This window comes from Sminthopsis crassicaudata, chromosome 1 (assembly GCF_048593235.1).
Source record: "Sminthopsis crassicaudata isolate SCR6 chromosome 1, ASM4859323v1, whole genome shotgun sequence".
NCBI classification, from domain to species: Eukaryota; Metazoa; Chordata; class Mammalia; order Dasyuromorphia; family Dasyuridae; genus Sminthopsis; species Sminthopsis crassicaudata.
Genome location: NC_133617.1, coordinates 756741840 through 756757403, shown reverse-complemented (window position 1 = coordinate 756757403; position 15564 = coordinate 756741840). Strand labels below are relative to the sequence as shown.

At 36.7% G+C, this 15564-nt stretch overlaps 1 long non-coding RNA gene across 1 annotated transcript in view; it reads right to left on the bottom strand.

The window, feature by feature from the left end:
• The window catches only part of LOC141552158 (uncharacterized), a 57874-nt gene that overhangs the window by 11380 nt on the left and 30930 nt on the right, over nt 1–15564 (bottom strand). The window lies entirely within an intron of this gene.

Sequence of the window (15564 nt, the reverse complement as noted above, 5' to 3'; positions counted from 1 at the left end):
AGTTTTCTCATCAGTCCCCTTTAATTTTAGAGAAAATTTGAGCTAAGTTTAGAAATGCAGTGCTTTCATAAAACACTCAAATTCACAAGGAATTGTTCTCTCAGAACCACCTGTAAATCACTTCATGTCAAGGAAATTGATGATCTTCTGTATGTTTAGCTAGTTTGATTCAATTCTAGAATAACTGTAGCAACCAAGATAAGGCCATTCCTGCAAATGCTGTTCCTAGGTATTTTGGGACAATTATATTTGTTATCAGTCAGTTTATCCAGATGCAAAGTATCAACATGTACCAGATAAAAAGAGGCTGTTACTAGCTCACATTTCAGATTTTCAACCACTCATGCTGTCTCTGCCCCCACAATGTTGCCAGTTCTTTAACCATTGAAATTGTTTTCTTACCTTCCAACTTCTGTTTTTTCTTCTGTTCTTAAAGTGGGGACAGGGGTTACCTTTCACCCCCCCCCCAGACCTTTAGCTCCTGACTAAATTCATCTTTACCGAATTTCATAGGTGAGCAACCTGAGGCAAACAGACTTGAATGGCCAGGCCAACACACCTGAAAAGTGTCTGAGGCAGGCCTAGAACAGATGAAGTTGAGTCTTACTGATTCTCCTCCCACAGCTCTTCAGTATGGTGCCACCTACTAGCCCTTGCTCTCACCTTAAAGGAGACTGTAAACTTGGAGAACATTTGTTTTTATTCCTTCAGTTTTATTCAAGTCTTTTAATAAAATTATCTCACCCTCTCAACTGCCAGGTGATCATATCAAAGAAAGAGTCTCTTTTTGAATCATGGTCAGGTCCTGCTGAGATTAAAGGTATCTCAAGTGCAGCCAGGTAGCACAGTGGATAGAGTACCAGTCCTGAAGTTAGGAGGACCTGAGATTAAAGGAAGCTCAAAGGTATAACTTCCATACAGACTCTTCCAGATTCAGTTTCATAATTCTTACTATCAGTGGTCAGTCTGATAAAACTCATTTCTGTACTAGAAATAAACACCACCATTCTGTACTAGAACTATTAACTATTATTGATTATTTACTGTAACTAGAACACCACTATTCTATATTAGAAATAAACACCACCACCATCTTGGATATTAAGTCTCTCTTGGAATTGAACCATCTTTTAGCAATCTTCCCCAAGACAACTGAAATTTTATGAGCTTTTCCAAAGGGAAGCCCTTACCACCCCTGCTCCTGTCAAATCCCAGTACTTTGCACATAGGGAGAATTTTCAAGGTCTTTTGTACTTTGCCCAAATCTTAAGGTATCATTATTTGGTTTTAAAACAAAGCATGCTCAAATAAATACTGTAGAGCTGCTAAGTATTGCAATCCCACTCTTGAGCAGTTTAAGTCATCATTAAGCATTTAGATCCAAAGAAGAGCTAATTTTAAAAGTATCTAATTGCATCACCCTATAGAAATCATTTTTTCATTAGCAGTCTTTCATACACAAATGTTTCCCCTAAGATCCTCTATTAGAAGACAATAATATCTTAGATTCCCAGTATGAAATAAAAGTTACTGACAAATGACAATTCAATCTGTTATATTTCCAAATTGTGTTGCATACAAAATTACTGGACAACTATCAATTAGACACTCTGGACTGATTATATTCAATGATTAGGGTAGCAGACTTTAGATCCAATGATCTAAAGGTCTGGTCCACTTATAGAGGTTTGAAGATCAACCATTTAACAACTTGGTCCAATCCGGATCAAGAGTCACAAACTACAGGTACCATCCCTTTCTTCCTAAGAGCCATTTAGGCTTATCTGCTCAAAGAATAGGACTCTTTGCTTTGAGTTAATCTGATGAAGCCATTTTAACAGGGCAGTCTTTCTGCTCTGAAGGATGTGACCGAATCTGAGAAGGAAGGAGCTAGTGAAGAAAGTGGGGAGAGAAGCTCTCAGAGATGACCAGCCTGATGGATGGTGGTCCTGTGGAATTTGAGACCTAGAGCGGAATTTGAAAGGAGTTTAGGGCAGAAGAGGGGATCCTTGTATGATTGGGGGACAGGGTTTGGGTAGGAGAGATTGTAAGAGGCCTGAAGTCCTGACCCTGGGTGTGATTGGAGGAAAGAGTTCATCCATCCTGAGGAATGGGACTAGGAAAGTCCTCCCAGAATAAGCTGGTTGGAAACAGGAAGTCTTTGAGCCAAGATCACTACCTTGCTTTGCCTAAGATTGTAATGCCAGAGAAACTGAGGCAAGGCAGAGAGTAGGTTTTTAATATTTTAATAGTGGAGAATTTGGGCTAGCTGAAACTAGCTGGCTGAATGGTACTCTTGTTTCAAAGCATCCAGTAGCAAGCAATTAATTCCAGAGACTTTTATAGGGCTCCCACTATCAGTGGGGCAGAAGAACACTGAGTGAGTGGACAAGCTATAAATTCAGGAATGATCATAACTTAGTCCTGACAGGGTCAAGGAGGTAGGGAGCAAAAGACAGAATCTGGAACAAGAGACAGTGAGTACTACCCAGGCATTTGAGATAAGCCATCTGGAGTTTTATGACTCACTGGAATGTAAGAGTGACCAGAGCTTAATGGGATAAGGAAAAGGGGGATGGTGGCCATAATATAGGGTATAGCATAATAATACAGGGAAACCGGTATTATAATTCAGGTATTTTATATATATATAAACTGAGCTATTATACTTAAGGGAAACTGAGGCATTACAAGATCATTCTCCCTTCCCTACCATAAAAACTCTTCTTCTCTTGGAGTTCACATCTTTCTCCCCTTTTCTCTGGGAACTCAGGTTTCTCCCTTTTTCTTTCCCCCATGGAGCTCAGATGTCTCTCCTTTTTTGCCCTGGGAGCTTTTCTTTGGAGATTAGGTCTCTCCCTTTATTTCCCTGTGAGCCTAGGTCCCTCTCCTTTTTACCTTGGAAGTGCAGGTCTTTGCCTCTCCTCCCATTGGAGGTTTCTCTCATTTTTGTTCACCCTGGGAGCTCAGATCTCCTTTTTTTTTCTGTGGGAGCAGTGTTTCTTCAGGGCTTGTATTCCAAAGAGATCATAAAGGAAGGAAAAGGACCCATATGTGTAAAAATATTTGTGGCAGCCCTTTTTGTAGTGGAAAGAAACTGGAAACTGAGGGAATAACCATCAGTTGGAGAATGAATAAGTTATGGTATATGAACGTTTTGGAATATTATTGTTCTATAAGCAATGATCAACAGGATGATTTCAGAGAGGCCTGGAGAGACTTACACAAACAGTTAACATGGAAAATAAATCCAGAAGTGACAATTTAACAATTATTGAAGATGACCAAAAGAAAAAAAAAATAATAGCCTGGATAGCATTTCTTTTCTTTTCTTTTCTTTTTTTTTTTTTTAAGTTTTCATTGGTTTATTCATTCATCAATTACTTTTTTTATTAATTTTATAATTATAATTTTTGACAGTACATATGCATAAGTATTTTTTTTATAATATTATCCCTTGTATTCATTTTTCCAAATTTTCCCCTCCCTTCCTCTACTCCCTCCCCTAGATGACAGGCAATCCCATACATTTTACATGTGTTACAGTATAACCTAGATACAATATATGTGTGTAAATCCAATTTTCTTGTTGCACATTAAGAATTGGATTCCAAAGGTATAAGTAAGCTGGGTAGAAAGACAGTAGTGCTAACACTTTACATTCACTTCCCAGTGTTCCTTCTCTGGGTGTAGTTATTTCTGTTCATCATTGATTAGCTGGAAGTGAGTTTGATCTTCTTTATGTTGAAGATTTCCACTTCCATCAGAATACGTCCTCATACAGTATTGTTGCTGAAGTGTATAGTGATCTTCTGGTTCTGCTCATTTCACTCAGCATCAGTTCATGCAAGTTTCTCCAAGCCTTTCTGAAATCCTCCTGCTGGTCATTTCCCACAGAGCAACAATATTCCATAGCCTTCATATACCACAATTTACCCAACCATTCTCCAATTGATGGACATCCATTCATCCTCCAGTTTCTAGCCACTATGAAAAGAGCTGCTACAAACATTCTGGCAAACACTGGTCCCTTTCCCTTCTTCAGTATTTCTTTGGGATATAAGCCCAGTAGTAGCACTGCTGGATCAAAGGGCATGCACAGTTTGATAAATTTTTGGGCATAGTTCCAGATTGCTCTCCAAAATGGCCAGATTCTTTCACAACCTGGATAGCATTTCAAGAGACCATTAAGGAAAATGTTCAAATATTCTAGAAACAGAAGGTGAAATATTCGCTAATTGAATCCATCAATCATCTTCAGAAAGAGATTTCATTAGGAAAATCCCAAGAAACATTGTTATGAAACTCCAGAACTACAATCTCAAGCTAAAAACACTGCAAGCTGCCAGACAAAAACAATTCAAATATCAAGGAGCAATAGTCAGGAATATTCAGGATCTGGCAGCTTCAGGATCAGAGAGCCTGGTATATCATATTCTAGAAGGCAAAATATCTAGGGTTACAACCAAGAATTAACTACCCAGTGAGACTGAACACCATCTTTCAGAGAAGGAGATGGAGCTTCAATGAAGAGACTTTCAGTCATTTCTACTGAAAAAAACAGAACTAAACAGAAAAGTTGATCTTCAAACACAGGACTCAAGTGTATATATTATTTAAAGGTCAAACTGTTTACATGGGAAAATGATATCTGTAACTTGAACTGTACTTGTCAGTGGGACAGACAGATAAGGACATCACAAGGACTGAGAGTATAGTTGTGAATCAATTTTGATGTGATGACATCAAAGAAAAAGACATCAAGGGGTGGAAAAAATGTCTTTTGGAAAGGGGAGATATAATGGGACAATTAGATCACAAATCAAGGGAAAGAAGGGAGGGGGTGAGCATTGTCTGTAGCTTGGTCTCATCAGTTTTGGCATTAAGAGGGAATAACTTAATTGTTTGGTTGACTATAGAAATTTATCTAGCTCTACTTTATAGAGTTAGACAAAAAGAAAAGGAAAAGGTCAGGATAACAGGGAGAGCAGAAATACTAGGGGAAAAGATAAGAGAAGAAAGGGGTGATAAAAGTGGATAGAATGGGTTTTAAAAAAAAACTACTAAGAGAGAGGGGTGATAGGAGTTAAGGTACTGGGTGGGGTGAGCAAAAACAAAAATAAGGACAGGGTAAAAAGAAAAACAAAATATATATACAAGGGATAAAATAGGATGGAGGAAAACAGAGCTGATAATCATAATTGTGAATGGGAATGGGATGTATTCTCCCATAAAAAGGAAGCAAATAGTAGAGTGGCTTAAAGAACATTATTCTATAATATGTTGTTTATAAGAAACACATTTCACACAGACACACAGAGTAAAGGTAAAAGGCTAAAAAAGAATGTATTATCCTTCAGCTGAAGTAAAAAATAAATAAATAAATAAACAGGGGTAGCAATTCTGATCTCAGATAAAGCAAAGGTAAAAATGGAAAATAGATCTTATTTTTAAAAAGTTTTCTTTTTATTTTCAAAACATGTACTGGTAATTTTTCAACATTGACCCTGGCATATCCTTGTGTTTCAGAATTTCCCCTTCTTCCCCCCCATCCCCTCCCCTAGATGACAATCACTCAAATATATGTTATATGTGTTAAAATGTATGTTAAATCCAATATACTTATACAATTCTCTTGCTGCAAAAGAAAAATCAGGTCAAAAAGGAAAGAAAATGAATAAGAAAACAAAATGCAAGTGAACAACAACAAAAAGAGTGAGAATGTTATGTTGTGATGCATATTCAGTTCCCACAGTCCTCTCACTGGCTCTCTTCACAAATTCATTGGAACTGGCATCAAACATTTCGTTGTTGAAAAGACTCAAATTCATCAGAATTGATTGTTGTATAATATTGATCTGGTTCTACTTATTTAACTTTGCATCAGTTCATGTAGTCTCTCCAGGCCTCTCTAAAATCATCCTCCTGATCATTTCTTATAGAACAATAATATTCCATAACAACCATATACCATAACTTATTTAGCCATTCTGTTTCCAGTTACTTGCCACAACAAAAAAGTGCTGCTGCAAACAAAAAAGATGTAAGGAAGGGGTAGCATAAACAATGAACTAGTATGTATACTAAATGTATATGTACAAAGTGGTAGACCAGTCAAAGATTTTAAGCCAGTTACAAGAAGAAATAGACAGCAAAACTATACTAATGATAGACCTTAACATTTCCTTCTCAGAATCAGACAAATCTAATCACAAAATAAACAGGAAAGACTCTTGAAGGAAGGAAAGAATCATAGAAAATCTAGATATGATAGACCTCTGGCAAAAATTGAATAGGGACAGAAAGAAATACACTTTTTTTTCTCAGCAGTACATGGCACCTACACAAAAATAGACCATATCTTAGGGGATAAAAACTTCTTAAACAAATGAAGAAAGGCATTAATAGTAAATGCTTCTTTTTCATACCAATAAAAATTATATTCAATATAGTGGCAAGGAGAGAGGGCCTAAAAATAATTAGAAATTATATAATCTAATTCTAAAAAATAAGTGGATCAAACAGCAAATCACACACACAATCCGTAATTTCATCCATGAGAATGATAATGAGACAAATCAAAACCTAACGGATGCAGCCAAAGCAGTTCTTAAGGGAAGTTTTATATCTCTAAAAAGCTACTTGAACAAAATAGAGAAAAAGGAGATCACTGAATTGGGCATGCAACCAAAAAAGCTAGAAAAGGAACTAATTAAATACCAAATTAGAAGTTCTGAAACTCAAAGGAGAGATTAACAAAATAGAAATTAAGAAAATTATTGAACTAATAAATAAAACTAAGTGTTAGTTTTATGAAAACACTAACAAAATAAAGGTTTAGCTCATTTTATCAGAAAAAAAGAAAGAATAAAACCAAATAATTAGTATCAAAAATGAAGAGTGAACTTATTACCAATGAAAAAGAAATTAAGGCAATAATTAGTTATTTTACCCAACTGCATGTCACCAAGTCAGACAATCTAACCTAAATGGATGAATATTTACCAAAATGCAAATTACCAAGGTAAACAGAAGTAGAAATTAATTATTTAAATAGACCCATTTTTGCAAAAGAAATTGAATAAGCCATTAATGAACTCCCTAAGAAATAATCTCCAGGGCCAAATGGATTCACGAGTTAAATCTACCAAACATTTCAAAAACAATTAATTCTAATACTATATAAACTTTGGGAAAACAGGTAAAGAAGAAATCCTGCCAATTTCTTTCTGTGACACAAATATGATACTGATACCTAAACAAAGAAAAGCCAAAACACAAAAAGAAAATTATAGGTTAATCTCCCTGATGAATATTGATGCAAAAATTTTAACTTAAATTTTAGCAAATAGATTATAGCAACTTATAAGCAAGATAAAACACTATGACCAAGTGGGATTTATAGCAGGAATTAAAGGCTAGTTCAATATCAGGAAAAATATTACCATAATTAACCATCTCAATAACAAAGCCAACAGAAATAATTTGATAATCTCAATAAATGCAGAAAAACTTTTGACAAAATACAGCACCCATTCCTATTAAAAACCATTAGAGAGCATAGGAATAAAGGGAGCTTTCCTTAAAATAATAAGAGTATCAATCTAAAAGCAACAGCAAGCATTATTTGTAATGGAGAGAATCTGTATTCATTCCCAATAAGATCAAGGATGAAACAAGGATGCCTATTATCACCACTATTATTCAATATTGTACTTAGAAACAATGGGCTTTAGCAATAAGAAAAGAAAAAGAAATGAAAGGATTTAGAATTGACAGTGAGGTAATAAAACTATCATTCTTTGCAGATGATATGATGATATACTTAGAGAATCCTAGAAAATCATCCAAAAACTGATTCGAAGCTTCAGGAAATAAAATAAACCAATACAAAACATTAGTATTTCTATAAGTTACAGATAAAGTCCAAAAGCAAGATATAGAAAGAGAAATCTCATTTAAAATAACTGCAGGGGCAGCAAGGTGGCACAGTGGATAGAGCACCAGTCCTGAAGTCAGGAAGACCTGAGTTCAAATCTGATCTCAGACACTTAACACTTCCTAGTTGTGTGACCCTATGTAATTCACTTAATCCCAGTTGCCTCAGAACAAATAAATAAATAAAATAACTGTAGACAAAATAAAATATTTTTGGTTTTATCTTCCAAGACAAATCGAAGAACTAAATGAACACAGTTACCAAACACTTCTCAAATAAATAAAATCAAATCTAAAAAATTGGAAAAATATTAGTTGCTCATGGGTTGACCGAGCTAATAAAATAAAAATGACAATTTTGCTTAAATCATTCTACTTGTTCAGTGCTATAGTAATCAAACTGCCAAAAAACTATTTTATAAAATTAGGAAAAAAAAGAAATTCATCAGGAACAACAAAATGTCAAAAAAAAAAAAAAAAGTCAAGGAAATTAATGAAAAAAAAACAACACAAAAACAAAACAAAAAAAACAAAAAAACAAAGGATGGTGTGTTAGCAGGAGCAAACTTAAAACTATATTATAAAGCAACAGTCTTCTAAACCATATAGTACTGGCTAAGAAACAGAGTGGTGGATCAATAGAATAAATTAAATACATGTGACACAATAATCAAGACCTATAGTAATATAATATTTGATAGACCTCCAAACTCCAGCTTCTGGAATAAGAACTCACAATTTGACAAAAATTGCTGGGAAAACTGGAAAATATGTCAGAAACTGGGAATAGACTTACATCCCACGCCCTATACCAAAATAAGGTCAAAATGCCCATGATTTGGGCATAGAAAATGATACCATAAACAAATTATAAGAACAAGGGATAATTTATCTATCAGATTTTTGAAGAATAGAGGAATTTATGACCAAAGAAGAACTAGAGAAGATGATGAAAGGCAAAATGGACAACTTTAATTACATTAAATTAAAAAGTTTTGGAATAAACAAAAACCAACAGAAACAAGATTAAAATGGAAGTACAAAGTTGGGGGGGGGGAAAGTCTTTCCAGCCAGTATTTCTAATAAAGGTCTCATTTCTAAAGTTTATAAAGAACTGTCAAATTTTATAGGAATACAAGCCATTACCCAATTGATAAATGGTTAAGTGATATGAACAATTTTCAGATGACAAAATTAAAGCCATCTGCAGTCATAAGAATAAATGCTCTAAATCAATATTGATCTGTGAAATGCGAATTAAAATAGGTCTGAGTACCACCTTATACCTCTCAGATTTGCTAAGATGACAAGAAAAGATAAAGATATATAGGAGAGGATGTGGGAAAACTGGGACACTAAAGCATTGTTGATGTAGTTGTGAAATGATCCAACCATTCTGGAAAAAAAATTGGAAGTACGCTACCCTTTGACCCAGAATGCTATTACTGGGTCTGTATCCCAAGGTAATCATAAAGGAGGGGAAAAGACACATGTGCAAAAATGTTTGTAACAGCTATTTTTGTGGTATCAAAGAATTGAAAAATAATTAGATGCCCATCAGTTGGAGAATGGCTGAATAAGTTGTGGTATATGCAGGTTATAGAATATTTTTGTTCTATAAGAAATGACGAACAAGATGATTTTAGAAAGGCCTAGAAAGCTGTACATGAACTGATTCTGAGCAAAACAAGCACAACCAGGAATACATTGTACACAATATCAGGAAGAATGTGTGATCAACTATGAAACACTTGCTTCTTCTCAGTAGTTCAGTGATCCAAAGCAATCCCAATAGACTTTGGACAGGAAATGTCATCTGGATCCAGAAAAAGAACTATGGAGACTAAGTTGTGTATGTGTGTGTGTTTCTATCTTTCCTATGATTCCCAACATGATTCACAAAGCAATGTGTATAAAAAATCAATAAATTTAGAGTTAGAGACAAAAACATAGAAAGAGAGAGAAACACAGAGAAATATACAGACAGAAACAGAGGGAATGTATGAGAGAGAACCAGAAAGACAAAGAGAAAGCGAGTCATAGAGAAAGAGACAGTAAGAGACAGTGAGAAAGCATGCCAGAGTGAGCCAGAGAGAAAGGAAAAGAGGGAAGGGAAGAAGGAAAGAGAAAAAGAGACAGAGACACACAGAGATAGAGTTAGAGACACACAGAGTAAGGGACAGAGACAGAAACAGAGTCTTAGAGACAGATGGACTGAGTGAGGGGAAGTCTGACAGAAAATAAGAGAGTCAGAGACTGCTAGGAAACCAGAAAGCCAGAAAGTGAAAGGGGGATGAGAAACAGAAAAAGAAACAGCCAGAGAGAGAGGAGAAAAAATTCCAAGTCAGAGAGTGAGAGAAAGTGAGAAAGAAATAAACATAGAGTCAAAAAGAAACAGAAAGAAAAATACAGAGGGTCAGAGAAAAAGAGATAAACAGAGATAGTGAGTGAGATAGAGCCAGGGTAAGAAAGTAGAGAGTGAAAGAAAATAAGTGATTCAGAGAGACAAAGATAAAGCCGGAGCCAGAGAGAGCAAGCCAGAGTGAATAAAGGGAGGGGGAAAAAGTGCCAGAGGAAGAGACAAAGAGTGAGAGAGTGATTGGGGGAAAACATGAGAAAGAGCAAGAGAGACAGAGAGAGACAGAGAGAGACAGAGAGAGACAGAGAGAGACAGAGAGAGACAGAGAGAGACAGAGAGAGACAGAGAGAGAGAGAGAGAGAGAGAGAGAGAGAGAGAGAGAGAGAGAGAGAGAGAGAGAAAGAGACAAGCAGAGACCGAGGAGGATTATTACTAGCCTGGAGCTGAAGCTTACATTCATTCCTTCACACCCAGTCTTGGTGACCTTTCCTTTCCCTAACAATCTCAGTCTTTTCTCTATGCTCTCTTCATTCCTCAAGTGCTGCTCCCCCACATACACACACATGGAGCTCTCTCCCCTCAGTCCCAACATAAATGGTCACTTCCATTCTCAGTGTGAGGTCCCCACCCTCCATCCACAAGAATCTTTGTCCATGGAGCTCCTCTCCCTTCCCAGGTCAGGTGTCCTTCCTTTCACCACTTTTTCAGTCTTGTCCCCTAGATGCTCTTCTCTTTCTGAAACCAGAGACCTCTCCTCCATGCTCATTTTTCTCGACCTGTCTCCAGCCTTTGACACAGGTGATTCCTCTCTCCTTCCCATTGCTCTCTTCTCTGAGGTTTTAGGACAAGAATCTCTCCTGGCTTATCTTTTCCCTCTATGACCCCTTCTCTGTCTTCTGTACTGGATTATCCTCCAGATCACACCCTTTAATCATAGGCATCTTCTCTCTTGGCTTCTCTTTTCTCCCTCTACACAAATGGATCTCATCATCTACCATGCTCTTAAATCATCATCTCCATGCTAATGATTCGAAAACTCTTCCTGCCTCTCCTGCCCTAATTTCTCTGCTGTCCTACATGCCTACTGACCAGTGTTTAAGACATATTTAAAAACTAAAAGCCAACTAGAGAAAGCCTTCTTCAACTCCTCTTACTTCTTGTGCTTTCCCTCTTCTAATTATTTCCTTTTTCATCTGTGCATAGTTGGCTTTGTATATTTTTATTTGCATGTCGTCTCCCTCGTTAGACTTGAGGGCAAGGACCGTCTTATGGATGTGTATGTGTGTGTGTTAGCAGTTTGTAGCAAAATATCTGACACATGGTAGGTATTCTATAGCTCTATATAGAATTGAAATGAAAATTTCAAGTCATTGATATGATCTTGGTTTATCACTCTCTTCTTCCAATTTCCTCTTTCCCCCTTTTTCATTCAAAAGCATCTATGTTATGAAGGCAAGATGACATAATATTCTGTTCATGATACTCCCTACCATTCTCTTCACTGTTACCACCAAAAGATTTCCTCATTCTTTCCTGTCCCCTTCTGTACTTTTAGAAAAAAGTCTCTTTTATTGATCTTTTTGTTGCTACTCTTTTGCTGTTGGTTGTCTATACTTATTCACTTTCTACATTTCTGTTGCTTGAGGCATTTAAGAAACACATAATCCCTTTCTAGACGTCTTACCAAAAATATTTACTATTGTACATCTCCTTTTGTCCCCATATTGTTAAGTTCCCATCTGTAGGATAGGTCTGTGCTATATCCTCAGCTCCAATGCTCTCTGGAGCCCATTCTTCTATTCCTTCCCCATATCTACTTGTCTTGTATTAGCCTTTCTTTATTCTAGTCAGTTAGGTATTGTATGTGAAGGTCTTTCTCCTCATGGCTTGTAGGACTTTGGGCTTCTGAACTGAATTGTTCAATATAACTACTAGCAGCCTTGGAGTTTGTGACCATATTTTGTTTTGTTGTGCTTCTCTACAGGTGATTTGTGAATTCTTTCCATTGAAATTTCATTTTTTTTTCCCCTGAGGATGGGGTTAAGTGACTTGCCCAGGGTCACACAGCTAGGAAGTGTTAAGTGTCTGAGACCAGATTTGAACTCTGGTAAATTCAGGGCTGGTGTGCTCTATCCACTGTGCCACCGAGCTGCCCCTGAAATTTCATTTTCTCTGTCCAGAAGTTCTAGACAGTTCTCTTTTATTGTTTCCTTCATAATTTTGTCCATTTTCTTCCTAGATCCTCCTGTGGTCCTTAGGTTGTCTGTGTGCTTGCTATGTTTGAGTTCTGCACAATTTCTTTTCACAAGAGGCAGATATTCTTTCAATGTTCTTGGTTTTTTTGTTTGTTTGTTTGTTTGTTTTTTAACTTCACTTCTAGGCTGTTCTTCACTTTTTGAGTATTTGTATCCCCTATTCTCTCTTTTGTATTTTTGGGGGAGGATTGTCATGGCAGATTCTCGGATTTCTATTCCTTTCACTTGGCAGTTAATAAAAGAAGACAACAAGCCAAAGAAGGATAAAAAGTGGTCAGAATAGGAAAGAGACACCCAGGATTATGGTGGACAACTCAATCAGATAGTCCCAAAGAAGTAGTGCCAGGTAGGAAATGAGGAGATATTTGAGATGAGCTTTCTCCTTAAAAAAGTTCATGCCCTCCTGTTCCCTTGTCTCCCAACCCATATTAGTAAATGATGTGGTCATGAGAGGTTTGAGAAGAAAAGAGGTAGCTTCTCTTGGGTGGGAATTCAGAAATCAATCAGAGATCAGTAAAAGGACTGCCTTCCTTTAGTGAGAATCCACACTATGGATGAAGAAGGGACTCAAGGGATCCTAGAGAAAAGGAAAAATTTAAAAATTCTTGGGGAATCTCAAAAAGTATAAAAGAGCAATAAATTTCTCATTTTCTCAGATGTAAAACAATTGAATAAAGGAAATAAAACATGAAATGTGGATTACACATAGGCCACAAATGAAGATGTGTTAAAGAAGAAATCAAAATTATTATTTTTTTTAAATAGAACAGCAATTTTCTATACAAGATGAAGAATTGTTCCCAAATATCAGAACATTTGATGAAGTGAATCCTATAATTATACTACAAATGGAAGAAAATGACATGAAAAATCATCAAAATCCAAGTGTATTGGCCAAGCTTTTGTTGTATTTATAGCAAGTTACCCCTGCCAAATATCAGCGTATTCTCACACCTGGCCAGCCTCTCCACAGATAGTCCATCCATATATGGTTGGCTTCTTAACTCATTTTCATGACTCTTGTTCTCCCAAGATTCTAGAGTTCTAGGGGCCTCTTTTTGTGTTTTTCATGAAGAAATTGGAAAATATTTTCCTCATGAATTGTTTCTTAATTGATGAAGAAAAGTATCCTCTCTTAATTATCTTCTATGCAATGAAATATCATAATTAAATAAACAAGTGAAAGCCCTTATAAATAAAGGCATGAGCTGTTTTGTCCATGACATCATGCGTCTCTAGTCACAGTTCAATCCAGATATTTTCTTTAACTTTGTTCTCTTTTTAGAGGTCACATAAAACTTTTTCTCCCAGAGCATTTAGGATTTGGGTTAGGGTTAGTGTTAGCTCCTCAAGAACTCTGCAAAAAATTTTTAGAACATGTAACTTCTATCAGTTTTACTGAGGAAGAAATTTTCCATCACCCTCTTGCTCTATTTCACACATAAAATGCAAACTTTCTTCCTAATTCCACAGGTAGATTCATTTCATAATAAAACATGTCTTAGCTTTCTTCCAACTCATCCTATAAAATGCTTTTTCTCAAAATTCAGTGAGGCTCTTAATGAGAACAAGAGTTGCCTCTGACACTCATACTCATAAATAGTATGGCCTTTGAGCAAATCACTCTCTCTAGCTAAGGGCATTTCCCCCGTAAGTCTGAATCTGAAGCCAAAGGAATATCTTTATTTCCTAGTGTCCTGAGTCAGCAGGGTTTATCAGTGCTCAGAAAGGGAAAAGTGCTGGTCTGCTTTGTCCAAGAAACAGGGTCCTCCAGCAGGCTGGTTTTCCCGTAAAGTGTCTTTGCATTATGTGATAGGAACCTGAGGACTTCCACTGTTTCCCCTGAAGGTGTCTCTTACTAATTATAGGTAATTTTAACTAATTCTAACTTCAGGTCAAAGATCAAACCAGTGTGGAAGCATCTCAGACAGAACTAATCGTAGAGGCAATTTCACTTAATCTTTACCTGGGCATAAATTTTGTGTGCCAAAGCCCTGGAAATTGCTCAGGCAGTTTTTCCTTACAACCTGTTGCTCTGTGGGTTAAGTCTAGTATTTGGAATATTATTCTTTTTAACAAGCATCAATTTATAACTGACATGACCTAATTTTCCCTAATATAGGAAGTTTGTCCATAATTTTCCATCCTATTTCCCTCAACTATCAGCACAAGTTTGTAGGAAAGGAATGGAAGGGAGGAAACCTATTTTAACCTCCTATTTGCCAGGTCCTGTGCTATATGCTTTCTTTTCAATGCAGTGAGAACAACATGGTTTAAGAACAACTTTCAGGAAATAAGTTACTTTAAGTCCCCAAATTAACAATAAAAGACAAATCCACCACTAAACAAGCTCATTTCTTTTAAATGCATTCCTTGTTTAGAAACCATACATCATGGTTTATATATCATAAATAGGTTCAGTATTCAGGGCTGATGATCTTGCTTATCCTGATGGTTTCAAGAATACTGGCAAGCCTACAAATCAAGAGGAGTTGACAGAAACCCCAGGGAAGGGGCTGAATTTGCTGCTCCCTCGACCCCCCCATCTATTTTTAGTATTGTCATGAGCTGTGCTGTTTGATACCTCCCCCCATTCTGAAAGTGAAAAAGGTGTTGCACACCTAATACTCCTTGAATCCCTGTAGCCTGGCCTCCCACATAGGGAAAGAGGGGATGTAAACATCAGTCATACATACACGCCTTCTTCAGCAACCAAGAGATAGGGTTAGAGGAGATCATAAGACGCTGTGCCACAGTGGGCACAAATACCTTTTATAGCCAGGCTATGGTGCAATCTTCCCAAGATCCCAACATGGGGAGACAGGATCCCTTTTGGCAAGGGGTTTCCAGAGAGACTCGTCCATGCTTTCAATGCAGTAAAGTAGGCCATCTGAAAGCTCAATGTTGGCATAGAAACAGAGTGAGAAAGCAGGCTGGGAGAACAAGACCCAAAACCCCATGTCCAAAATGCAACAGAGGACTCCATTGGGCCTCAGAGTATACACTGATTCA